General features: G+C 42.6%; 19 non-coding genes across 19 annotated transcripts; 1 reads left to right on the top strand and 18 right to left on the bottom strand.

The window, feature by feature from the left end:
- Positions 1-1415: 1415 nt before the first annotated feature.
- Positions 1416-1497, bottom strand: trnas-uga (transfer RNA serine (anticodon UGA)). The gene has a single exon. It is a non-coding gene; the product is annotated as a tRNA-Ser (tRNA).
- Positions 1498-1801: 304 nt separating this feature from the next.
- On the bottom strand, positions 1802-1883 carry trnas-uga (transfer RNA serine (anticodon UGA)). The gene has a single exon. It is a non-coding gene; the product is annotated as a tRNA-Ser (tRNA).
- Positions 1884-2187: 304 nt separating this feature from the next.
- trnas-uga (transfer RNA serine (anticodon UGA)) lies at positions 2188-2269 on the bottom strand. Its single transcript has one exon. It is a non-coding gene; the product is annotated as a tRNA-Ser (tRNA).
- A 304-nt stretch (positions 2270-2573) lies between these two features.
- trnas-uga (transfer RNA serine (anticodon UGA)) lies at positions 2574-2655 on the bottom strand. Its single transcript has one exon. It is a non-coding gene; the product is annotated as a tRNA-Ser (tRNA).
- A 298-nt stretch (positions 2656-2953) lies between these two features.
- trnas-uga (transfer RNA serine (anticodon UGA)) lies at positions 2954-3035 on the bottom strand. Its single transcript has one exon. It is a non-coding gene; the product is annotated as a tRNA-Ser (tRNA).
- Positions 3036-3333: 298 nt separating this feature from the next.
- Positions 3334-3415, bottom strand: trnas-uga (transfer RNA serine (anticodon UGA)). Its single transcript has one exon. It is a non-coding gene; the product is annotated as a tRNA-Ser (tRNA).
- A 300-nt stretch (positions 3416-3715) lies between these two features.
- trnas-uga (transfer RNA serine (anticodon UGA)) lies at positions 3716-3803 on the bottom strand. The gene has a single exon. It is a non-coding gene; the product is annotated as a tRNA-Ser (tRNA).
- A 301-nt stretch (positions 3804-4104) lies between these two features.
- trnas-uga (transfer RNA serine (anticodon UGA)) lies at positions 4105-4186 on the bottom strand. Its single transcript has one exon. It is a non-coding gene; the product is annotated as a tRNA-Ser (tRNA).
- A 690-nt stretch (positions 4187-4876) lies between these two features.
- On the bottom strand, positions 4877-4958 carry trnas-uga (transfer RNA serine (anticodon UGA)). The gene has a single exon. It is a non-coding gene; the product is annotated as a tRNA-Ser (tRNA).
- Positions 4959-5262: 304 nt separating this feature from the next.
- trnas-uga (transfer RNA serine (anticodon UGA)) lies at positions 5263-5344 on the bottom strand. The gene has a single exon. It is a non-coding gene; the product is annotated as a tRNA-Ser (tRNA).
- A 1075-nt stretch (positions 5345-6419) lies between these two features.
- trnas-uga (transfer RNA serine (anticodon UGA)) lies at positions 6420-6501 on the bottom strand. The gene has a single exon. It is a non-coding gene; the product is annotated as a tRNA-Ser (tRNA).
- A 304-nt stretch (positions 6502-6805) lies between these two features.
- trnas-uga (transfer RNA serine (anticodon UGA)) lies at positions 6806-6887 on the bottom strand. Its single transcript has one exon. It is a non-coding gene; the product is annotated as a tRNA-Ser (tRNA).
- Positions 6888-7191: 304 nt separating this feature from the next.
- On the bottom strand, positions 7192-7273 carry trnas-uga (transfer RNA serine (anticodon UGA)). Its single transcript has one exon. It is a non-coding gene; the product is annotated as a tRNA-Ser (tRNA).
- A 304-nt stretch (positions 7274-7577) lies between these two features.
- On the bottom strand, positions 7578-7659 carry trnas-uga (transfer RNA serine (anticodon UGA)). Its single transcript has one exon. It is a non-coding gene; the product is annotated as a tRNA-Ser (tRNA).
- Positions 7660-7963: 304 nt separating this feature from the next.
- Positions 7964-8045, bottom strand: trnas-uga (transfer RNA serine (anticodon UGA)). The gene has a single exon. It is a non-coding gene; the product is annotated as a tRNA-Ser (tRNA).
- Positions 8046-10784: 2739 nt separating this feature from the next.
- Positions 10785-10858, bottom strand: trnat-ugu (transfer RNA threonine (anticodon UGU)). Its single transcript has one exon. It is a non-coding gene; the product is annotated as a tRNA-Thr (tRNA).
- A 572-nt stretch (positions 10859-11430) lies between these two features.
- On the bottom strand, positions 11431-11504 carry trnat-agu (transfer RNA threonine (anticodon AGU)). Its single transcript has one exon. It is a non-coding gene; the product is annotated as a tRNA-Thr (tRNA).
- Positions 11505-11766: 262 nt separating this feature from the next.
- On the bottom strand, positions 11767-11840 carry trnat-agu (transfer RNA threonine (anticodon AGU)). The gene has a single exon. It is a non-coding gene; the product is annotated as a tRNA-Thr (tRNA).
- A 12384-nt stretch (positions 11841-24224) lies between these two features.
- Positions 24225-24297, top strand: trnak-uuu (transfer RNA lysine (anticodon UUU)). The gene has a single exon. It is a non-coding gene; the product is annotated as a tRNA-Lys (tRNA).
- The last annotated feature ends 970 nt before the right edge of the window (positions 24298-25267 follow it).

The following is a 25267-nucleotide window of genomic DNA, read 5'->3' as shown; positions in this document are numbered from 1 at the left end:
AGTGAGGGGCAAACCAGTGTGTTTAATTTGTTCGCAACAAGTGGCTGTGCCAAAGGAGTACAACATCAGACGACATTACGAGACCCATCAGGAGAAGTACAACGACTACACAGGGCAACGTAGGACACAAAAGCTAAACGAGCTAGCCTCATCCCTCCAAAAACAGCAAGCGGCTTTCTCGAAATGCCGAGAGACATATGAAGGTTTGTTTTAATTGTATATCTTCTCAAATTCTAATTTTTACGTTAACTGCAGCTGTTTTCGAATGGGGATTTCTGTCTCGGCGCGCCTCCGTTAAGTTCTGATGGCGTTGCCCCTGGCAACCAACAGCGTCTCCTGCCAACATGGCCGACCGTGACTCCTCATTCTCAATACTAACTTAACATTTTATTTCATGTTTATGGGCAGTGAAGGCGAGCTATGTCATCGCATGGGAGATAGCCAAAGCTTCCAAGCCTTTCTCTGAGGGCGAATTCGTGAGGACGTGCATGATAAAGGGAGCCGAGCTAGTGTGTCCAGAAAATCGACAAGGTCTTGCGAACATCAGCTTATCCCGACCTACAGTGACCGAGAGAGTGGAAGAGCTCTCCAGCGACTTGCATAGCCAACTTAAAGAAAAGATTAAATCCTTCGTCGCGTTCTCCATTGCTCTTGACGAGAGCACTGATGTGACTGATACGGCTCAGTTGGCGATATTTATTCGCGGAGTGGATGCTGCCTTGAATGTAACGGAGGAGTTTGTTTCCGTGGTACCCATGACAGACACGACTACAGCTAACGACGTGTTTGTTAGCCTTGTCGGGGCCCTTGACAATCTGGAGGTGGACTGGAGTCGCGCTGTCAGTGTGGCTACGGATGGTGCTTCCATGGTAGGAAGAAAGGCCGGAGTTGTCGTCAAGTTGAGAGAAAAGGTACGAGAGGCTAACCCAGACAAGGTATTCTGGAACTTTCACTGCATTTTACACCAAGAGGCGTTGTGCAGCAAAAGTCTGAAGTTAACTTTTCGCAACCCTGAGTCAATAATGTTATCGTTGTCTGCAGGATTTGAACCTACGCGGGGAGACCCCAATGGATTTCTAATCCAACGCCTTAACCTCTCGGCCACGACAACGACATACACTAGTGTTCACCTTTGACATTCAACGGTTACAAATCATCATTTTCATGAAGGACTTCAACTCCTGAGACAGACCTAAGTTATGGCGATCAAGAAAAAGCTTTTTTGTTTGTTTGTTAGAAATGGTCAATCTTTCAAAATGGGTCAGAGGAAGGAGCTGTGTCTTCAGAGATCAATCTGCACAGGAGTTCATGTGATCAACATGTTATCTGGTCTTTGTTTTGTTTAATCAAATGGTCCAAGGAACTTGTGCTTCTTTAAAGGTTAACTTTTTGCAACCCTGAATCAATAATGTTATCGTTGTCGGCAGGATTTGAACCTACGCGGGGAGACGCCAATGGTTTTCAAATCCATCGCCTTAACTTCTCGGCCACGACAACGACATACACTCGTGTTCAACTTTGACATTCAATGGTTACAAATCATCATTTTCATGAAGGAATTCAACTCCTGAGACAGACCTAAGTTATGGTGATCAAGAAAAAGCTTTTTTGTTTGTTTGTTAGAAATGGTCAATCTTTCAAAATGGGTCAGAGGAAGGAGCTGTGTCTTCAGAGATCAATCTGTTCAAGAGTTCATGTGATCAACATGTGATCTGGCATTTGTTTTGTTTAATCAAATGGTCCAAGGAACTTGTGCTTCTTTCCAGGTTAACTTTAAGCAACCTTGAGTCAATAATGTTATCGTTGTCGGCAGGACTCGAACCTGCGCGGGGAGACCCCAATGGATTTCAAATCCATCGCCTTAACCTCTCGGCCACGACAACGACATGCACTTGTGTTCACCTTTGACATTCAACGGTTAAAACTCATCCTTTTCATGAAGGACTTCAACTCCTAAGACAGACCTAAGTTATGGCGATCAAGAAAAAGCTTTTTTGTTTGTTTGTTAGAAATGGTCAATCTTTCAAAATGGGTCAGAGGAAGGAGCTGTGTCTTCAGAGATCAATCTGTGCAGAAGTTCATGTGATCAACGACACATCAGCCCTCTGTTTTGTTTCATCAAATAGTCTAAGGAACTTGTGCTTCTTTCCAGGTTAACTTTAAGCAACCCTGAGTCAATAATGTTATCGTTGTCGGCAGGACTCGAACCTACGCGGGGAGACCCCAATGGATTTCAAATCCATCGCCTTAACCTCTCGGCCACGACAACGACATACACTCGTGTTCACCTTTGACATTCATCGGTTACAAATCATCATTTTCATGAAGGACTTCAACTCCTGAGACAGACCTAAGTTATGGCGATCAAGAAAAAGCTTTTTTGTTTGTTTGTTAGAAATGGTCAATCTTTCAAAATGGGTCAGAGGAAGAAGCTGTGTCTTCAGAGATCAATCTGTACAAGAGTTCATATGATCAACGACACGTCTGCCCTCTGTTTTGTTTCATCAAATAGTCTAAGGAACTTGTGCTTCTTTCCAGGTTAACTTTTCGCAACCGTGAGTCAATAATGTTATCGTTGTCGGCAGCATTTGAACCTACGCAGGGAGACCCCAATGGATTTCAAATCCATCGCCTTAACCTCTCGGCCACGACAACGACATACACTTGTGTTCACCTTTGACATTCAACGGTTACAAATCATCATTTTCATGGAGGACTTCAACTCCTGAGACAGACCTAAGTTATGGCGATCAAGAAAAAGCTTTTTTGTTTGTTTGTTAGAAATGGTCAATCTTTCAAAATGGGTCAGAGGAAGGAGCTGTCTCTTCAGAGATCAATCTGTGCAGAAGTTCATGTGATCAAAGACACGTCTGCCCTCTGTTTCGTTTCATCAAATGGTCTAAGGAATTTGTGGTCCTTTCCAGGTTAACTTTTCGCAACCCTGAGTCAATAATGTTATCGGCAGGATTTGAACCTACGCTGGGAGACCCCAATGGCTTTCAAATCCATCGCCTTAACCTCTCGGCCACGACAACCACAAACACTCGTGTTCACCTTTGACATTCAACGGTTACAAATCATCATTTTCATGGAGGACTTCAACTCCTGAGACAGACCTAAGTTATGGCGATCAAGAAAAAGCTTTTTTGTTTGTTTGTTAGAAATGGTCAATCTTTCAAAATGGGTCAGAGGAAGGAGCTGTCTCTTCAGAGATCAATCTGTGCAGAAGTTCATGTGATCAAAGACGCGTCTGCCCTCTGTTTCGTTTCATCAAATGGTCTAAGGAATTTGTGGTCCTTTCCAGGTTAACTTTTCGCAACCCTGAGTCAATAATGTTATCGGCAGGATTTGAACCTACGCGGGGAGACCCCAATGGATTTCAAAGCCATCGCCTTGACCTCTCGGCCACGACAACGACATACACTTGTGTTCACCTTTGACATTCAACGGTTACAAATTATCATTTTCATGGAGGACTTCAACTCCTGAGACAGACCTAAGTTATGGCAATTAAGAAAAAGCTTTTTTGTTTGTTTGTTAGAAATGGTCAATCTTTCAAAATGGGTCAGAGGAAGAAGCTGTGTCTTCAGAGATCAATCTGTGCAGAAGTTCATGTGATCAAAGACACATCTGCCCTCTGTTTTGTTTCATCAAATGGTCAAAGAACTTGTGCTTCTTTCCAGGTTAACTTTTCTCAACCCTGAGTCAATAATGTTATCGTTGTCGGCAGGACTCGAACCTACGCGGGGAGACCCCAATGGATTTCAAATCCATCGCCTTAACCTCTCGGCCTAGGCAACGACATACACTTGTGTTCACCTTTGACATTCAACGGTTAAAACTCATCATTTTTATGAAGGACTTCAACTCCTAAGACAGACCTAAGTTATGGCGATCAAGAAAAAGCTTTTTTGTTTGTTTGTTAGAAATGGTCAATCTTTCAAAATGGGTCAGAGGAAGGAGCTGTGTCTTCAGAGATCAATCTGTGCAGAAGTTCATGTGATCAACGACACATCTGCCCTCTGTTTTGTTTCATCAAATAGTCTAAGGAACTTGTGCTTCTTTCCAGGTTAACTTTAAGCAACCCTGAGTCAATAATGTTATCGTTGTCGGCAGGCCTCGAACCTACGCGGGGAGACCCCAATGGATTTCAAATCCATCGCCTTAACCGCTCTTCCACGATAACGACATACACTCGTGTTCACCTTTGACATTCATCGGTTACAAATCATCATTTTCATGAAGGACTTCAACTCCTGAGACAGACCTAAGTTATGGCGATCAAGAAAAAGCTTTTTTGTTTGTTTGTTAGAAATGGTCAATCTTTCAAAATGGGTCAGAGGAAGAAGCTGTGTCTTCAGAGATCAATCTGTGCAAGAGTTCATGTGATCAACGACACGTCTGCCCTCTGTTTTGTTTCATCAAATAGTCTAAGGAACTTGTGCTTCTTTCGAGGTTAACTTTTCGCAACCGTGAGTCAATAATGTTATCGTTGTCGGCAGCATTTGAACCTACGCAGGGAGACCCCAATGGATTTCTAATCCATCGCCTTAACCTCTCGGCCAAGACAACGACATACATGTATGTTCATCTTTGACATTCAACGGTTACAAATCATCATTTTCATGAAGGAATTCAACTCCTGAGACAGACCTAAGTTATGGCGATCAAGAAAAAGCTTTTTTGTTTGTTTGTTAGAAATGGTCAATCTTTCAAAATGGGTCAGAGGAAGGAGTTGTGTCTTCAGAAATCAATCTGTGCAGGAGTTCATGTGATCAACATGTTATATGGCCTTTGTTTTGTTTAATCAAATGGTCCAAGGAACTTGTGCTTCTTTCCAGGTTAACTTTTCGCAACCCTGAGTCAATAATGTTATCGTTGTCAGCATGACACAAACCTGCGCGGGGAGACCCCAATGGATTTCAAATCCATCACCTTAACCTCTCGGCCACGACAACGACATACACTCGTTTTCACCTTTGACATTCAACGGTTACAAATCATCATTTTCATGGAGGACTTCAACTCCTGAGACAGACCTAAGTTATGGCGATCAAGAAAAAGCTTTTTTATTTGTTTGTTAGAAATGGTCAATCTTTCAAAATGGGTCAGAGGAAGGAGCTGTCTCTTCAGAGATCAATCTGTGCAGAAGTTCATGTGATCAACATGTGATCTGGCCTTTGTTTTGTTTAATCAAATGGTCCAAGGAACTTGTGCTTCTTTCCAGGTTAACTTTCAGCAACCCTGAGTCAGTAAAGTTATCGTTGTCTGCAGGATTTGAACCTACGCAGGGAGACCCCAATGGATTTCAAATCCATCGCCTTAACCTCTCGGCCACGACAACGACATACACTCGTGTTCACCTTTGACATTCAACGGTTACAAATCATCATTTTCATGAAGGACTTCAACTCCTGAGACAGACCTAAGTTATGGCGATCAAGAAAAAGCTTTTTTGTTTGTTTGTTAGAAATGGACAATCTTTCAAAATGGGTCAGAGGAAGGAGCTGTCTCTTCAGAGATCAATCTGTGCAGAAGTTTATGTGATCAAAGACACGTCTGCCCTCTGTTTCGTTTCATCAAATGGTCTAAGGAATTTGTGGTCCTTTCCAGGTTAACTTTTTGCAACCCTGAGTCAATAATGTTATCATTGTCTGCAGGACACGAACCTGCACGGGGAGACCCCAATGGATTTCTAATCCATTTCCTTGACCTCTCGGCCACGACAACGACATACACTCGTGTTCACCTTTGACATTCAACGGTTACAAATCATCATTTTCATGGAGGACTTCAACTCCTGAGACAGACCTAAGTTATGGCGATCAAGAAAAAGCTTTTTTGTTTGTTTGTTAGAAATGGTCAATCTTTCAAAATGGGTCAGAGGAAGGAGCTGTGTCTTCAGAGATCAATCTGTGCAGAAGTTCATGTGATCAAAGACACATCTGCCCTCTGTTTTGTTTCATCAAATGGTCAAAGAACTTGTGCTTCTTTCCAGGTTAACTTTTCTCAACCCTGAGTCAATAATGTTATCGTTGTCGGCAGGACTCGAACCTACGCGGGAAGACCCCAATGGATTTCTAATCCATCGCCTTAACCTCTCGGCCAAGACAACGACATACATGTATGTTCATCTTTGACATTCAACGGTTACAAATCATCATTTTCATGAAGGAATTCAACTCCTGAGACAGACCTAAGTTATGGCGATCAAGAAAAAGCTTTTTTGTTTGTTTGTTAGAAATGGTCAATCTTTCAAAATGGGTCAGAGGAAGGAGTTGTGTCTTCAGAAATCAATCTGTGCAGGAGTTCATGTGATCAACATGTTATATGGCCTTTGTTTTGTTTAATCAAATGGTCCAAGGAACTTGTGCTTCTTTCCAGGTTAACTTTTCGCAACCCTGAGTCAATAATGTTATCGTTGTCAGCATGACACAAACCTGCGCGGGGAGACCCCAATGGATTTCAAATCCATCACCTTAACCTCTCGGCCACGACAACGACATACACTCGTTTTCACCTTTGACATTCAACGGTTACAAATCATCATTTTCATGGAGGACTTCAACTCCTGAGACAGACCTAAGTTATGGCGATCAAGAAAAAGCTTTTTTATTTGTTTGTTAGAAATGGTCAATCTTTCAAAATGGGTCAGAGGAAGGAGCTGTCTCTTCAGAGATCAATCTGTGCAGAAGTTCATGTGATCAACATGTGATCTGGCCTTTGTTTTGTTTAATCAAATGGTCCAAGGAACTTGTGCTTCTTTCCAGGTTAACTTTCAGCAACCCTGAGTCAGTAAAGTTATCGTTGTCTGCAGGATTTGAACCTACGCGGGAAGACCCCAATGGATTTCAAATCCATCGCCTTAACCTCTCGGCCACGACAACCACATACATGTATGTTCATCTTTGACATTCAACGGTTACAAATCATCATTTTCATGAAGGAATTCATCTCCTGAGACAGACCTAAGTTATGGCGATCAAGAAAAAGCTTTTTTGTTTGTTTGTTAGAAATGGTCAATCTTTCAAAATGGGTGAGAGGAAGGAGCTGTGTCTTCAGAGATCAATCTGTGCAGGAGTTCATGTGATCAACATGTGATCTGGCCTTTGTTTTGTTTAATCAAATGGCCCAAGGAACTTGTGCTTCTTTCCAGGTTAACTTTTCGCAACCCTGAGTCAATAATGTTATCGTTGTCAGCATGACACAAACCTGCGCGGGGAGACCCCAATGGATTTCAAATCCATCACCTTAACCTCTCGGCCACGACAACGACATACACTCGTTTTCACCTTTGACATTCAACGGTTACAAATCATCATTTTCATGGAGGACTTCAACTCCTGAGACAGACCTAAGTTATGGCGATCAAGAAAAAGCTTTTTTATTTGTTTGTTAGAAATGGTCAATCTTTCAAAATGGGTCAGAGGAAGGAGCTGTCTCTTCAGAGATCAATCTGTGCAGAAGTTCATGTGATCAACATGTGATCTGGCCTTTGTTTTGTTTAATCAAATGGTCCAAGGAACTTGTGCTTCTTTCCAGGTTAACTTTCAGCAACCCTGAGTCAGTAAAGTTATCGTTGTCTGCAGGATTTGAACCTACGCGGGAAGACCCCAATGGATTTCAAATCCATCGCCTTAACCTCTCGGCCACGACAACCACATACATGTATGTTCATCTTTGACATTCAACGGTTACAAATCATCATTTTCATGAAGGAATTCATCTCCTGAGACAGACCTAAGTTATGGCGATCAAGAAAAAGCTTTTTTGTTTGTTTGTTAGAAATGGTCAATCTTTCAAAATGGGTGAGAGGAAGGAGCTGTGTCTTCAGAGATCAATCTGTGCAGGAGTTCATGTGATCAACATGTGATCTGGCCTTTGTTTTGTTTAATCAAATGGCCCAAGGAACTTGTGCTTCTTTCCAGGTTAACTTTTCTCAACCCTGAGTTAATAATGTTATCGTTGTCGGCAGGACTCTAACCTACGCGGGGAGACCCCAATGGATTTCAAATCCATCGCCTTAACCTCTCGGCCACGACAACGACATACACTTGTGTTCACCTTTGACATTCAACGGTTACAAATCATCATTTTCATGAAGGACTTCAACTCCTGAGAGAGACCTAAGATATGACGATCAAGAAAAAGCTTTTTTGTTTGTTTGTTAGCAATGGTCAGTCTTCGAAATATGTGAGAGGAAGGAGTTGTCTCTTCAGAGATCAATCTGTGCAGGGTCCCGTTGCACAAAAGTAGGATTTAGACATCCAGGATGAATTACTTAGCCAGGTTCAAGGAATCCAAAACATGGGCGCCCAGGCTTAGTTGGTTGCACAAAGGCCAATCCAGGATGAGCAGACACGGATTCATTAAGCCAGCTGAAAGCGATCCTGGATAAGTGCTGCACACGGCTTTCTTAAATAGACCCCACGATCGATCATAGATTCACTGATTCACCATGGCAACAAGGGCGGCGTATTTCTCCCCAGCGGAGCAATAATTATTAATGGAAGTATATGAAGAGGTGACGGAGAAAATAAAACAAAAAGGAAATACTGCCACAGTTAAAAAACAAAGGGAGCAAGCGTGGCAAACCATTGCTGACCTCCTGAATGCGTAAGTAGTGCACAAATCACACTCACCACTCCACTGAAATTATCACAATTAGGCAGTGTTCGAACTACGGGGGACTCGGGGGATCCGAGACCCCCTGAAACTGACAAGAGACCCCCCTGAAAACATGATTTGGGAAATGTTGGGGGGTCTCTAAAATATTGGCAAAATGTGATTTTCCCCTGATGAGTTATGATTGCAGACGCGATGGGTGTGGAGGTGTGGAGCCTGTGTGCGTAATTGGCATAAAGCTGTGCTGTCCGCCGCGTATGATTCTGTATAGCTTCTCATGTGTTTTCGAGATCCGCGCTCTGAGTCAAGCGCAAGCAAGCAACCAAAATGGACATGGCAGCAACTTTTTATTAAGAATGTGCCTGCCCACACATTGCCTGTACTGTTTTAGCAGTGAAATAAAAAACGCAATTAAAGGACTTGCAAGCATCTTCATCTCCTTCCCTGGGCATAGAAGACTCTGTGACATCAAGTTCTATAGGATTGCAGGTAAGAATTTTTTTTTTTTTTAAATTACAGTTACAATTACAATGTTAACATTCAGAGTAAGTTACTCATTGCATCGTATTACAGGTTTCCCCATTGTCATTGGTGCAGTGGACTGCACACACATCAAAATAAAATCCCCCTCAGGTGGCCATGAGGGGGATTTTGTGAAAAGGAAAAACTTCCACAGCATCAATGTACAGGTGAACATGACTTTTGATAAAGTTAATTAATGAACACTGTACATTGCCTGTGATGTGCATTAATTGGTTTAACATCTTATCATTTCAGATGGTCTGCAATGCTGACTATTTGATCAGTAATGTTGTGGCAAAGTGGCCCGGCTCGGTCCACGACTCCCGAGTGTTTCGGAACTCAGAGATCTATCGGCACCTATCACAAGGTGAGCCACAGAACCTCTATTGATAACCACTTTTAACATCATGGCTGTGTTAAGAATGTCACTACTTATGAGGTTGGGATGGTAACATTTTGTATTCACAGGTGAATTCCTGGGTGTATTGCTGGGTGACAGAGGGTATGCCTGCCAGCCTTTTCTGCTCACTCCATTTGCAGACCCTCTGGAGCCACAACTGGCATACAACCATGCCCATGCCAGAACAAGGGCCGGATAGAAATGACATTTGGCCTACTGAAGGCACGCTTTCAGTGTCTGACCCACCTGAGAGTCAGCCCAGACAGGGCATGTGATATCATTGTGGCCTGTGCTGTCCTCCACAATGTGGACTGCCTGAGAAAGGAGAGGGCCCCCAGAGTGCCAGCACTCATAGACCGGGACATTCCTGCCATCTTCCCGGATGACGACTGTGGTCGGCTGGTCAGAGACCATTATGTGTTAAATTATTTTAATTAATATTGCATGTTTATTTAAGTCGGGCCTGCAATGGCAGAAGATTTTTGTGCTGTATAGGCAAGGCAATTTTATTTGTATTACCATTTTTACAAACAGTTTGTCTCAAACTGCATGCTTTGATTCTGTGCTTTTTGTCTTGTAGAGCACTGTGTGACTTCAGTTTTGAAAGGAGCTGATGGTTTACTTGCTTTGATTCATCCTTGTTCAATAAAGGAACATCATGGTACTCTCTAATGTGTATTTATATTTATATGGTGATGTACTTTATGTGTAGTCTGTGGGAAACTAAATTATCTAGTGGTTCATCTAAAATCATCAGTTATCTAAAATGATTGTAATTAATGATCACAAATGTTTCAATAATAATAGTGGGTATAGTTAAATGTTTTAACAATATGTTCTAGGCAGTGGAATAAATATTGGTTTCCAATTGTGGCGACCGCTGACTGAGATAAGGAATGAGATTAAATAGATCCTGGAACTTAGCCTGGTCTGGAGCAGGCTAGCTTCACAGAATAAATCTCCATGGTAACTTAGGTCTGAACATATCCCACTTCCCTTATCCTACTTTTGTGCAACCGGATCACGGATAAGTTGATCCAGGATAGCCAACATATCCCGGCTTAATCCCTTATCCTACTTTTGTGCAACGGGCCCCAGGTGAACAGCTAGGCCCCACACTTTGAGAAGCACTGATTAAAGCCATGAGATGAAGTGCCTCCAAGTACAGACTGTTTTGGAAGCCCAGCACTCCTGAAAACAGTTATGGCCCCATGTTTACGTACATAATAACACCTTAAGGCACTGCTAAGATTTGAACCCAGGATCTCCTGTTTACAAGACAGGCACTTTGACCAACTAAGCCACAGCACCACATGGTTCACAAAACTGATGAAAGAATAAAGAGCAGGAACTGGATCCATTTCAGAAGTTGTTTGTAATTCTGTACCTCAAGAATAGTTAAAGCCATGAGTAGAAGTGCCTCCAATTGGTTCAAAAGTTTTGCAGATATTGTTGGGTTTTCAACTCAGACCCTGGTGTTCATGAGGAAGTCACTTTCACCAGTTACAGCCAGATCTCATGAAGCGGTGTACTTATTACACGCCAACTCATTTACTGTGTTTTTACAAGGCTTTTTTATGCTTTTGCGTATTATTTTCCGCTACATATTTCAAGGAAATGACGTCCTGCCCCCAGCTTTTACTCTAACTCTGACTATTTCACGGTTTGTACGTTCATTTTGATGTTATGTAGTGTGACAGGAGGAGAACCTCCACCGTACTGTACCCTAACCATTTGACGTGTTATGTGAACGGAGGAAAATTACACTCTGAAAGCATAAAATAGGCATAAATGAGACTTTAAAAGCTGTGTGCTATTTATACGCACTTTCATTAAGTGGACCAGTGAGAAGCATTTAGTAGAAAGCTGATAATAAATCCTACAGGCACTGCTGGGATTTGAACCCAGGATCTCCTGTTTACTAGACAGGCACTTTGACCAACTAAGCCACAGCACCACATGGTTCATAAAACTGATGAAAGAATAAAGAGCAGGAAGTGGATCCATTTCAGGAAATGAGCGCCAGAGACTCTCCCAAAACTAACTGGGACTTCTAAAAAACATTTTTATCAAGTCTGACCAAAGAACAGACTAATAATAACCATGATGCTCAATTAAAGGTCCATCATTTGATGAAGAGCAACAATGCAAAGCATTCAGTAGAACCCTGCTAACTACCAGTTTCTCATGCTAAGTCATAGCTAGCTCTGAAGGCCCACAGGCACTGCTGGGATTTGAACCCAGGATCTCCTGTTTACTAGACAGGCACTTTGACCAACTAAGCCACAGCGCCACATGGTTCATAAAACTGATGAAGGAATAAAGAGCAGGAACTGAAACCCAGTTCAGAAGTCTGGAAGTTTTGGAAGTCCTGAGGGGTGTTCCACGGAGCTGGATTCGCAGAAAGCCTGGCTTTTCTCGATAGTTCTGGCTAATCAAAGAGAGAGTTCCGCTCCACCAACGTGGCTCTTTTCTTTCAGTTGCTCTTTCCAGCTCTCTGCCTCTTTCAGAACTGACTGATATTCACTTTCTGCTGCTGCTGCTTTCAGAGTTTCACACAATCCTGCAGTGACTCGGTTGCACTGCTTGAGCTCCTGCTCACACTTTTGACGGAGATGCCGCTCACACGTCAAACAGTTTTGCACCTTCTTTAGTTTTTCCTCAGTCATGGAGCAGCCGCTCTCTGCTGCCACTCTTCTGTCTTTTTCTCCTGTCAGAAAGAAATGTTTCTTCAGCAGCTTTGTCCTGAGAATATCCATCCCATGCTATAAATAGCTGATCTTGTCATTCTTCTGTCGGTAAGAGTTCTGTCATTTCTCTGATCCATAATCTCGGTCGGCAGCAGAGGCGTTAGAGGGAATCCCCTCGGTTTGTGAAACTGGAAACTTCCACTTGACTGGAGGAACTACGGAGGCCTGGAGATGATCCTGCAGGAGCTGGACATCCTCTGAGTGAGGAGTCCCAGCTGCAGCAGAGACCTGGGATTGTTCTTTTTCCAACAGTTGCTGGGTTCCTCATAACTTTCCTTACTGCCAAAAGTAATGGGACACGTGTAGAAACCCTCGGGCAAATCGTCGTCTGCCATGTCACACCACTGAAGTGGAGGAGATGGTTTCTTGGTTTGACTCATTTTGCTTGTTGTTTATGAGTACTTCAAATCACATTTTTTTAAGATAGTAAGTAAGCGTTGTTTCTAAGTGCTTGTTAAAATGATTATTTAAGATAGTAACTAAGTGTTTTTTAGGCGATGTGAAAAACGTTTGCTGTGACTTTCAAATCTGCTTCAAAAACTGGACGTGTTTCTTCAGATAAACTCCTGACCAACTGTGAAAAAGCAGTGAAAATGTCTGGCCTGTATAAACTTTGTGATGTCAAACAAGATCAGAGATGACATCGATTGTGATGTCACCACAGTGATGACATCACAGCTTTGTGAAGGCTTCTGTTCTGTCTCTTCTGGTCTGTGGTTCCAACCACAGATTCTGGATGGAACTGAAGTCCAGATTCCAGAATGTTGATTTGTGTTCTCTGTTAATCTCTGGACGACTTCAGCTGATTACTTCCTGTCACTGTCACGTTGGAAGGTCCACTTCTGCCAGTTTTTCAGCAGCCAGTATCATGTTTTCCACCAGCAGTGTTTCCCAAGACAGAATAATGTCAGTTTGTTTAAAATGTTGCCAAAATAAACTATTACAATTACAACAAATGTCATCTCAGGGCACTTCAATAATAAAGTCCAATTCAGGCCAATTGGAGTTCAATTCATTGTAATTATAATCCAATTAATTCAATTCAGAATGAATCCAATTCATTCATACAGAGCAATTCAAAAACTATTTCCTCGCTAAGGAAACCAACAAATGGCACCGAACTCGCACTATTTCTAATTAGATAGAACTTTTTAATAGTTCTAAGATCATATCTTTCTGGTTTTATTTGCATTTTACAAAGAGTCCCGAGTAATTATGAAAGTGGGGTTTTAATTTGAAGAAAAAGCCTCAAAATAAAGTGATTTTTAGGAGTATGCAGGGATTCATTTCCATCTAATGAACAGCTCAGTTATATTAAACAGTGGGCCGTGTGAGCAGCAATCAGGGGAGTAAGGAGTTCACAGATCATAGACAGAGGCAAGCGTCCAACTATTCAAAGCTTTTAAAATGAGTAATAAAATCTGCCAGGTAACCAGGGAAGGAAGTTCTTTAATCCTGGAAATATTCTCCAGGTGATAGTCGGCTGACTTCCTAACTGAGCTGATCTGGCTGCTGAAGTTCAGCTCTGAGTCCATAATAACACCCAGATTCCTGCTTGGTTTGTGGTTTTTAACATCACAGCCTGAAGCTGAGCTCAGATTTTTAACAGCTGACAATGACCTCTGTTTTATCTTTGTTTAGCTGCAGGAAGTTCTGGATCATCCGGTTGGTTATTTGTTGGAGGCTCTTTGCTGGGCCAGTTATTCCTCTGTGCCAGCAGCTGAGCACCAGTTCTGCCAAAACTAACAGGAAACATCATCCTGCACCGCTGGATTATCAACAAGTAACACTGACCAAGTCAGGAGATTAAAAAGGATGCAGAGGACAGTCAACCATCTCCTAAACACGGGACTTGTGTTTGACACCAGTCTTTGAACTGCTGTGAGACCGTTGTTTCCTTCATTCGTTTTTTCACCTTTTTTTCCAAAACTACTTGGTCGAAAGGTGTAAAACATTAAAAGTACTGGGTTAAAGTTAGAAAAGCATCATGTTTAGGAAATAAAATACACTTTTGGGGGAAAAACTTGGCCAATAAGACCAGGAGCTCCTGACCTGTCTCACACATTTCAGTAAGACCTCGGGAAATTGTACCAAAAAGGACAAAACATGTCTCCTTTAAAGGACCAATAAGAGCTACATCTCAGACTCTACAGGCCTCAGTTAACTTGTTAAATGTGTCAGTGGGTCGGTGTGAAAACTCAACATCTAGGCTGTTATTTCCAGCTTCTACGTTTAACTGAAATAGAAAATCTGAGAATTACGACAATTTGGGTAGAGCTATTTTACGACAGTAAAATATTTGGCAGTGACTAAGTGCCTTTAGCACAGACAGGAGGGTGGAGGCGAGAGGAGACAATGAGGCTGATACCAGAGCAACCAGATGAGCCTCCAGCGTCCACCTGTCCTGATAGTCCCTCACAAGCAGCTGTCTGTTGTTAGCACGTTAAGCTTTGATTGGTCTGGGCTGGTCTGTGGCATTATTTATAAACCTTCACCCTTGCTGGTTCCTCTCATAGCTTGTTTTCACCATGACAGCTGCTGGGTTCTTCCTGAGGTATAAGCACAAGCTGTCTTTCACAGTTTTTGATTGATTGGAAACATTAGTTAATATTGCATTCTTACTCTTTGTTGTACATAATTTCAGGGTTTCCCTCTTTGCCTTGTTGACTGCTGCTACATGGGGTTTTCCCACTAAAGGTGTGCTATCATCTGTTGTGGTAAAACATTACATGCTTGCTTGAATCAGCTTCTGCTAAACTTGTTCTCATGCACCCAGGTTCAAAATCAGCAGGCCAGAGCAGCAGCGGCACAAGAGCTGCAGGTAATTTTGGCTCTTACCAGGGAGCAGCCGCTGGCCGCCCGGTGACCGTGCCCTACACTGCTTCCAGTGACGTTTATATGGCGACACCTGTGCTATCCTCTGGTCAAAGTCAACCTGTTCTTCAGGCAGACCCAAGATTCAGTGGCTATGGCTCACTTGTGCCAACGCAACTGGTTGCCCAAGCTCCCGGTTTTGTCCAAGCTCCTGGCCTTGTCCAAGGTGCTCTTCAGGCAGACCCAAGATTCAGCAGCTCTGGTTCTGTTGTGCCCGTGCAAATGGCTGTGCAAGCTTCTGGTGTCCCACAGGCTGTTCAGACGGGTCCAGCATTGAGCAGCTTGAGCTCTGGCCTGCCTGCAACAGGATACTCTACTGTCACTTATGTGCCTGTTGACGTAGGATCTGACGCTGGCGCTCTGCAACCTGGAGCTGCCCAATCTGGACCACAAGGTAAATCTTCTGCTTGGAGTGTAGATGGCCCAAAATATCTTTGGAAGCCTAAAGGTGTCTGTGCGTTTTCATGTAGTCACTAGCAAATCTTGCTTAGTTAAGAATATGTTAAGACTCTGTGGCTTCAGAACTTCTGCTGTGAAAAGGACTAATTGTGAAATGTCTCCACACAGAAACCCAGTGGGCTATTGCTCCCTCAGTCTTTGAGGATGCGTCAGCCCAAGCCCTCAGCCTCACTGACGTTCTCCCTGCAGCCCCTCTGTCACCACCTGGCCCTGTCCTCCAGTCAGGGGAGACCTCCAGTGTCACCAAGGAAGCTGAACTCGGGAATTACCAGCAGCAGACGGAGGAATTCGGCTACCCGGATGACCGCCAAGGGTCTGGACCGGGATCTGCAACCGTACTGGTGCCACGCTTTGGTGTGAGTGGGTCTCCTAACTTTGACTACAGGCTTTTGTATGGCTTGTACCCCTCTGGAACCTACAGCACCTTCAGCCAGCAGCATGAGAAGGGCAAAGACTACTTTCAGGATGTCCACTACTTGAAGGAGCATATTACTGACAGCCATGGTTCTGGGCAGCAGAAAAAGTTCTTCCCAAGTGCCCGCTAGAGCTGAACATGATGTGCAGAGGGTATGTTGAGAGCGGTACCTGCAAATGTCTTTATCTCAATGCTCTAACTAATCTGGTTCGGTTTCAGATTGGAAAGCTGAATCCCAACGGCACAAGATTCTTTTTAGTCTTTGAATAAAATCTTGTCAAATGATCTTGCTTCAGAGTGATTAAGGGAAACAATGTCCTGTGTACACCATCTGGGTTCAAGGCAAATGGCAGGCATCACCTGTCATATTTGACTCGGACGTTCTGCTTTTGGTTTCAAACATGGCGTCTCAAAGCTCTGCATCTTGAGAGGAATTGCTATGGAAGTGTTAAATGGTTGCTCAATTGACTATAGCGATCAGCTACAGCATCCTTTACAGCCATTTCTCTACACCTGTACATGGCAGACAGACACAACTCCTTCTATAGGTTGCTGAGTGCACGGTAGCCAACCTGAAGGCTTGCCAAACAAACGTTGTGCTTGAAATACTTGGCTGGATACTCCTTAAATATTCTTCTACAGTTGAGCCACAGCCAGTGCTGTCTTCAGCAGTCTTGTCAAATGATGAACTTGCCTAGGGTTTTTTTTTTTTTTTTTTTGCTAAAGTTAACAGACTTAACTACTTGTATAGGTGGTTTATTCAAGTTGAAACATTTAACAATTTTTGTTTCATGTTATGCAAAGTCTATTTTCTTGAATATTTTCAAGATGTAACCTCATGTTGCTGGTGGTCGAATGATACGCTAACTGTAGCTCGTATACAACTGTCAAGGCTTCTAAATTTTTCCATCAACTGACCAAAATCTGAAATATTTCCAGGCGGGCCTTTATATCTTATTGGGGTTAAAATCACTTTCTTTGTCTGCAGTCAAGTTGGGCCCTGAACTTTCTGCCATCAAGTGAACCAACTTTCAGCAGTGATGCTTTACCAGACGGTGCGACTCCTGTGACCTGACCCTGTCATGCAGTGTGCCGACTCAAGGCAGACAGCGGCTGCGCAGATGTTTTTCAACATTCGAATATTAATTTTCACCTTTGTCTTTTTTTTTTTTTTTTAAAAACCTTTTCAAATGTAGAATATTCTTTGACAACCCTACCCTGTGCCACTCTATTGTGCTTTAATAGGCAACTTGTTGCCTTTCCACTCTGTAATGGCAGGTTGTGCCAGAACATGCCTATTGATGTTGCATCCTGAATGCAATAATAAAGAATTACAGTAGTCAAATCCTGAAATAACAAATGCATGGAGCAGTTTTACTGCATCACTCAGACAGGATGTTCCTGATTTTAACAATATTACAAAGGTGAAAGAAGGCAGTCCTAGAAACCTGTTTTATGTGCATTGAATGATAAATTCTGGTTAAAAATAACTCCAAGGTTCCTCACTGGAACTATCTTACCATCCATTTACTTTACTCAATGTATCCAGTTTAGGGTAGTGGAAGCCTTTAGCCCAGTGATACTATTTTTTTCCACAAGAGCCACATTGGCAGAGCAAAATCAAGGGAAGAGCAACTTTTATGACAACATACTAAGTCCCCTTTTGCAAATATGCATTTCTACATATAAAACATCCCACAAAAAAAGAAACAACACAGCCAATACATTTTCAATTAAGACCACATATACCTGAATACTGGAATCCTTAATACTCAATACTGGAAGCTGGCATGCATGTCCTTGACTTTCTTCATGTTGTATTTGTAGTTTGTTGTAATCATAGTGAGACATTCAAGATGAGCATGGTTTAGTCCTTTTTTAATTAAAAACAGACCCATTGTGCCTGCATCTCGCTAATGGAGCTAGCGTGCACTGTGGTCAAGTGTGACGGTGGTTTAAGCGGGCTGCGTTGCCAGGTTTAACAGTGCCCCCTTTAGGAAACACCATTAAGCCTTAATAAAAATACTTCATACTGTGCAGTATTCGCTGTGTGTTATTTGAAAAAATGTATTGTTACCTTATTGTTATAAGCTACTATGCGAGTGCGAGCCACCAATTAAAGCTTGAGGAGCCGCGCAATGAGTATCTCTGCTTTAGCCTATCCCTGCTGCCAATTGAAAGAGTCAGGGTACACCCTGGACAGCTCTCCAGTCCACTCTGCAAAAGGTCTAATAATTTCCACACTTCCATTCACTGAGACTCTGCTAGAACTGTTTGGATACCTTTTCTAGAGGGCCGTATCAGAGAGCCTACTGTGGGAGAGTACTTTGAAAGTTTGATTGTGCAAACTATTGCTAGTTTAATAGCAAGTGATCTGAATCAAAGGAGTTAAAAAATATTTTGCAAATTGATCATGTAGCTTTGCACTCGAGGGAATTTGAAAAGGCATCTTCCACATGTGGTAGAATCAGGAAAACAAAAGCAGGAGATATTTAAGTCTTGTGTAGGATGAAAACCAACATGGGAAGATGTGATACCATGTTAAGGACCGAGTCTGTATGAAGCAGTGTCATAGCCCTCCAGCTGGTGTCCCAGGTGAGATGAACAAGGCCACACACACACAGGGGGCAAGTCGAGACAGTTGGTTAAGAGGGATGTATGGCTCTGATGAGGCACACAGAAGACACCAAGTGGTGCCAAGCAGAGGGGCAAGGCTACGTAGCATAGGCTAACGAGTCACATGCAATTAAAGCTTGGAAAAGGCCAGCGAGTGCAGATTTAACTGAAACACCTTCATGGTGCAAGGTCAAGCAGGGCCACTGTACTGAGCTTCAAGTTATTTTGGTCTGGGTTTGTGTAATGCAATTCAACCATGAGAAGGAAACATTTAGTGGTGGAATTTAAAGCAGCAGTATTCAGTTTGCCCTTCAAAAGCAGAGTCAGCCTCAGTGGGTGTGGTGAAGACTCAATCCTCTATGAAGTGAAAACAAACCTTGAGATCAAGTATTCAATACACAAACCTCATTTTATTGGTCAAGTTTATTTTGCCAGAGTTCAGCCACATGTTGGAATCTCCATGAGAGTCACCTGCAGAAAACAGAAGGGGTCAGTATTGATACAGGAGTCTCAATACTTCAGACACGAGTCCAGCTTTACCTTAGTACAACTTCTGCCCTTTAGACCCAGTCTTGGCATCAGCGTGGTCAAAAGCATCCTGGGAGTATTTGGCGTACGAACTGGAGTCGCGGGCTCGTTGGTAGCCATTGCTGGACTGGACGACGTGGGATGAAGGGTATACAGTGCGCATCTCAGATGTGTCCTTAGGGACCTGGTCGGAGGTCCAGACAGACTGTGGGAAAGAACTGTCGATCTTCAAGTTCATTAGGGCAGCAAGGAAACGAGCAAAGTCTGCGTCCTGCGCAGTAAAGCCAGCATTAGACCCAGAGGAGCCGCTGCCGTAGCCAGAGCCAGAGGAGCCGCTGCCGTAGCCAGAGCCAGAGGAGCCGCTGCCGTAGCCAGAGCCAGACCCAGAGGAGCCGCTGCCGTAACCAGAGCCAGACCCAGAGGAAGCGCTGCCGTAGCCAGACCCAGACGAGCCGCTGCCGTAGCCAGAGCCAGACGTGCTACTACCAGAGCCAGAGGACCCACTGTTTTGACCTGAGCCCAGAAATTAGTTGAAGCAAAGTATGACAGCATGGTTAGTCATGCTGTCAGTAGCCTCTGTATCACTGCCAATATGTTTAGTAACAATAAACAAAGCTAAAGGACTATTTGAATTTCAAGTGGGTCATTAAACCTGAAGTCAAATATATTGTAAGATTTGGTGCTGCATGATTAATATAGTTGCAGACCCTCTTCCCTCTCATTCCTACCAACATCATGGGTTGAGCATGTCCAGACTAAACAACTTCCCATGTTGGCTGCCTTTATATAAACTGCACCTAAATGTTGATATACTTGCTTTTCTGGGGGGGATAACATGTTCCAATGCTGAAGAGCAGGACACAAAGCCAGGAAATCCTGTTTGGATTTCAAAAGAAAGAAAGAAACTTTAGTATATAAGAGAACAAAAACCTAAACCATTAAACCTGAAGACTCACCTGAAGAAAACCTTAAACAACATGTTGAACAAGACAAAACAGAAGCAACACAATTCAGATAAAACTGGTCAAAAACAGCAATCTAGTGACTGCTGTTGAGAGAAGATTTGTGCAGTAACTCATCTGAGGCTGCAGCTGACTTTATATTGGTGCTCTACCTGCTCTAATTACACTCATAAACCTCACCTGGGACCCAGTCAGATCGTGCTGCATTCAATTCAGCTCTGAAAATGAACACTTCTGACATTTAAAAAGGTTTGTTGCAACATGTGAGGAATGAACATGGGATGTTTTACAGAAGGTGAATTACGCTTGGTCAGATACGCTGTTAAACATCTGGACCAAAGTCCTGCAGATCACTGTGGGCCCCTAATCTCTGGCTGGGGAGTGTGAGGGGAGTGACAGAGATTTGGTCTGAAGGACTCCAGGTTATAACCTCGGTTCTAATACGTCACAAAGTCGTCACAGTCATGAAATTGGGGTCCAACACATCACTTGTCCACTTCACTAGTGGGAGCTGCTAGTTGGGTTTCAAGGGGAAAAAAGTGAGCTCAGCGTGACATAAGACTGGAGTCTTAGTAAGTTAACCTGCTGAGTTCTGGAAATAACTCTAAAATAATGTTGACTCCTTGGCAGGAATAAGGAGCTCAGCAGCTCTCTCATCCAGAGGATCTAGAAGCATGGATGTGTTTGGAACATAGCAGAGGGTGTATTCTTACTAAAGTCACGCTAACTGCCTTCTGCGCACTCTGAGATGTTTAAAGCTCAGATTAATATCTGAGCTGAGATGTAGAAACGTGAGACAACATGATGCAGAGCTGCTCTTTTATTAAGTGATATGGAGGAGATCTTAGATTTATTTCAGATGAACTTGATTAAACAGGACATAACGGAGGTTAAATGTTTAAAGCACCTTGTGCCATCATTTTGTTCATATCTGGAAGTGTTTCTCAAATTTGTCTTGATGATTTCTGTGGATTTCCATCATTCCTCCTGAAAACTTGTTGCCTTGTGAGAACAACCAAAGACTCCCACAGACTCCCTGTGACACAGCAAACTTCCAACATGGGAAATGTGACATTTGAGCACTTAATAGTCTGTAGGCGACTGTTTTCTGTTCTTTGTACTGTGGAGGCTTTACCAGCCATCAGTGAGGTGGAACTGTACTGAAAATACACTGAAGTTAAAGTTACATTTTTAACTCATTTAAAAGGGAAAATGTGTCTATTTGAATAATGATCTTTTTTAATATGGGTCTAAGTTTCTGAGAAAGTTTTTTTTTTACTGTAAAATGTTTACTGTCACACCTGAACTTCATATTTATTTATGAAAATGAGAATATTTATATCCCCAGGTTGTTTTAATTCTGAAAACTAACATTTGTTACAGTAGTTCACATCATCTGTCCTCATAATTACTTTCGTAAAATCCAACAAAGACCAGACTTTATCATGTTCATATTTAAACTGCAACCTGCAGGTTAACAATGTGAGTGACTTAAAGTGTGGAAACAAGTCCACAGAAGTTTTTCTTTTAATTATATGTCCACTATATGCAAGTAGTCCCCACAGGCAGTGTCCTTGCTGTAGGGACGACCAGGTAAGACATCTGATTCTCACATATAGATGGAACATTTGATGTTGCATTATGCCCAGTATTAATCAGACATGTTTGTTCATGTTCCCGACAGGATAGTGAATGCTTTTGTGCACAGTCCACTGTGTGGTTGTACAGCTCACGACTTAACTGAATATATTCCAACACCTGGCTCGCCTTCTTGCATCCAAATGTAGAACAAAATAGATGTTTTCCCAAACTTACTTCCAGGTAGTGAGTAAGTGACAACATTGAGCCTATAAATTTTGTTCCCAAGCCACTTAGGCCCCGTTTACACGATAGGAAGACGCAGATATTTTCCTGCGGTTTGGGCTCTCATTTACACCAAAACCCCGTTTTTAATCACAGAAAACAATTATTTCTAAAACCTCCGGCCAAAGTGGAGATTTCTGATAACGCCGATGTGTTGCCTTGTCAACTGGGAGAAACGGCGTTTTAGGTTCAACGTCACATTATGCGCCAGAAAATGCTTAACGTCATGCGAGCGCCTTATGTTTACTGCTGATCAGGATTATCATGGATGACGTCACGATTCACAGATTATAGGAATACAGAAATTACAACATGCTTCATTCGAAGGCTAATCTCCTCAAAATGTAGGCCTACAGCTGAGAGACACAGGAAATCTTTTTTACCAATGGAAACTGTACAACACTTCTCCGCACATGAGGACGACTGATGTGACTTCTCTTCATCTACTTTTTCATATGTATGCTTACACACTATGGACGGAACTGTTGTGAGACATTTCCTTCCGGATGACTTATTGTGATTGGCTTGCATGGCTTTATTCCTTTCCCTACACTGCCGCCAATAGGTTTGGCATAGTTATTATGGCGCTTGACGGCATATTTATGCAGGTTGCTGTAAATGACAAGTTTTTTTTTTTATAAAACGATGTTGTGTGCACGATGAAACATATATTTGAAACCCGTCAATATGCTAACTTTGCGTGTTTACCTCTATAACTGATGTTATATGTAAAACAGAGCACATGGTCAATTAGCTTTTTAAAAATCTTTATTTTAAAGAAAACGATCAAAACAAGAGTTTTTCTGGAAGATTTAAATAAGTTCTGAATATGCATAGAAGAGAGGTTACATTTGAGTCTATTTTCTTTGTACAAAACTTAAAGCAAAAACCTGAAGTCTGCACACTGAGGAAAACTGGGTTTGAGGATATTAATGAAATTTGCTCCTAATAACCAACTTGGGTCGATGTCCCCAGTGGAACATTTTATGTGTAGTCTGCAGGTTTCATGTTTTCAGCTGGAGATGGATGCTTTTTGTTCTGTATGTTACATATTTTTATCTTGATCAGGACATTCAGAACGCTTGCATGCACAGGTAAGTCCAGCTTCAGTTCCAGGTGTGCTCGTCCATTTAACTGGACCACCATGTTGTCCCAGCGTACATGCACGGGATAGACTGTGTAGGAAACCTTCATGACATTCTGCTGCCTCTAACTTTCTCTGTGGGACATCACGCTGCATGGAAGTGCAGCTGAAATCGCTGCCAACATGTTGTCTTTAAGTCACCTGAAGGGTGATTTTCTCACATGAGGCTGCGGTTACAAAATCAGGATTTTATTAGAGCAGAGCGACAGTCTGGACATGCTTTAAGTGACCACGAGTTGACACGTAGTCTTAATGGGCTGATTTTCAGTTTAGCCGTCTGACAAAAGAAACAGAAAAATATGTGGATGAGAGCAGCTTTATTGGGAATTTGGCTGGAAATATACACTCATTCTTTCCTGTTTTTACTAAAAGATGCAGAAATATTAAACTCTGTAACATGTGTTTAGTGCACCAACCCATGCCAACTCAGTTAGCATATATACAGTTATAGGAATAGTTTACTGAATGTCCCATCTTGTAGACAGCCTCAGTGTTGCATTTCCAGTCCAGTCTGCTGTCCAGGTGAACCCTCAGGTATCTGTAATCCTCAACCACCTCTTCACCGAGGATGGAGACGCTGTTCAGCTGACTGCTGCTCCTCCTAAAATCCACAATCATCTCTTTTGTTTGTATTCAGATGAGGCGATAGTTTATTTTCCTATAGATGTGATAGTTTCATGTAGATGTGCTGAGGTGTGACAGGGAAGCTGTTGGTACATGGAGGATGTGAGGTCTGTAGCAGGAGGCAGCAGCATGCTGAGTTTGTCTGAACTCTTCCATCTGTCTGATCCCACATTATCCCAAAGCCTGTGAGCTTTTCCATTCCTGACCACACATCCCTCACACTGTTCTGCTGCAGATAGTTTCCCACCGACTTGCTCTCTTCCTTTTTTCTTCACACTCCTCCTTAACTCCCTGTTTCCCTCCATGAAGGCCTTCTTCTTTATGCTCAGTGGCTGCAACACAAGTTCACATCAACCAGGCGTTTGTTCAGAAAACAGCGTCACAGCTTTGGACTCAGGAAGTGTTTCAGATGTCAGCTGTCACTCAGACACACTCTCACAGGGCCTGGATACCTCAGTTGGTAGAGCATCAGACTTTTAATCTGAGGGTCCAGGGTTCAAGTCCCTGTTCAGGTGTAGAAATGTAATCTACCACTTAACCTGTACTTCCCTCTATGCCTGCACTCTGTTTCTACACTGCCACCTCTGACAGAGCCTGGCTGATGCTTTTCCTTCTATGTAGCTTATTGTTAGCTTTGCTGTTAGCTGCATCGTTATATCCTCATTTGTAAGTTATAGAAACTATAGAATAATTCTATATAAACTATAGAAATCACCTTAAATACACCAGCTGCAGAGTGTTGATCACATTCACTGAAACTACAACAGGTTAAGAGCATTTATCATGAATAGCTCTGCTTTATATCAGGGCTTCTTTTCACTTAGATTTCACTATTTGGACAATCTGTAATGAATGAACACCCAGAACAGAACACAAGACATTACAGAGATAAATCAACGTTGGTGCAGTTTAAACAACAAGGGCATTGTTTGCTTCATTTAAGTGGCAATAAAACAAAGCACTTCATCAGAAAAATCAGTGTCAGAAATATATTTTGTAAAGGCCTCAAGAGACATAGATGTTGGAGGAAGTTGCGTAAACTGTGATGATGTCACAAGTTCAGTCGCAGTGGTGCTTCCAGCTTCTCTGGAGTTTGGTTTGTTCCACATAAGGAGCAGTATTCTTTAGTATTTCAGCTTTAGACTGGCAACATTTGTTGCTCAGTTTTCCTCTGAGCCACAGAGATGGTCAGCTTTCATTGTGTCCAATAACTGCAGCTTCTAAAGTGGATTTCATAGCACTGCTGCATCTCTGACAGTTATCAGATCATTTGGGTGGAAAAACAAACATCGCAACCCTCTGAATCTGCTTTCAGTCCCACCTGAACAGTCTCTCACAGTTTCAGACACAAAATGTGTCTTTTAGTTTGAATCTCAGCTGATATCTCCAACAACTGTAGAGGGACTCATATCATTTCACCAGCTGGTGTGATAAACTTACAGAAACAGCTCAGGAGCAGCACCGGGGATCTTTTGGGAGAAAAGG

Source organism: Odontesthes bonariensis, chromosome 11 (assembly GCF_027942865.1).
Source record: "Odontesthes bonariensis isolate fOdoBon6 chromosome 11, fOdoBon6.hap1, whole genome shotgun sequence".
Classification (NCBI taxonomy): domain Eukaryota; kingdom Metazoa; phylum Chordata; class Actinopteri; order Atheriniformes; family Atherinopsidae; genus Odontesthes; species Odontesthes bonariensis.
This window is presented reverse-complemented; position numbering and strand designations above follow the sequence as displayed.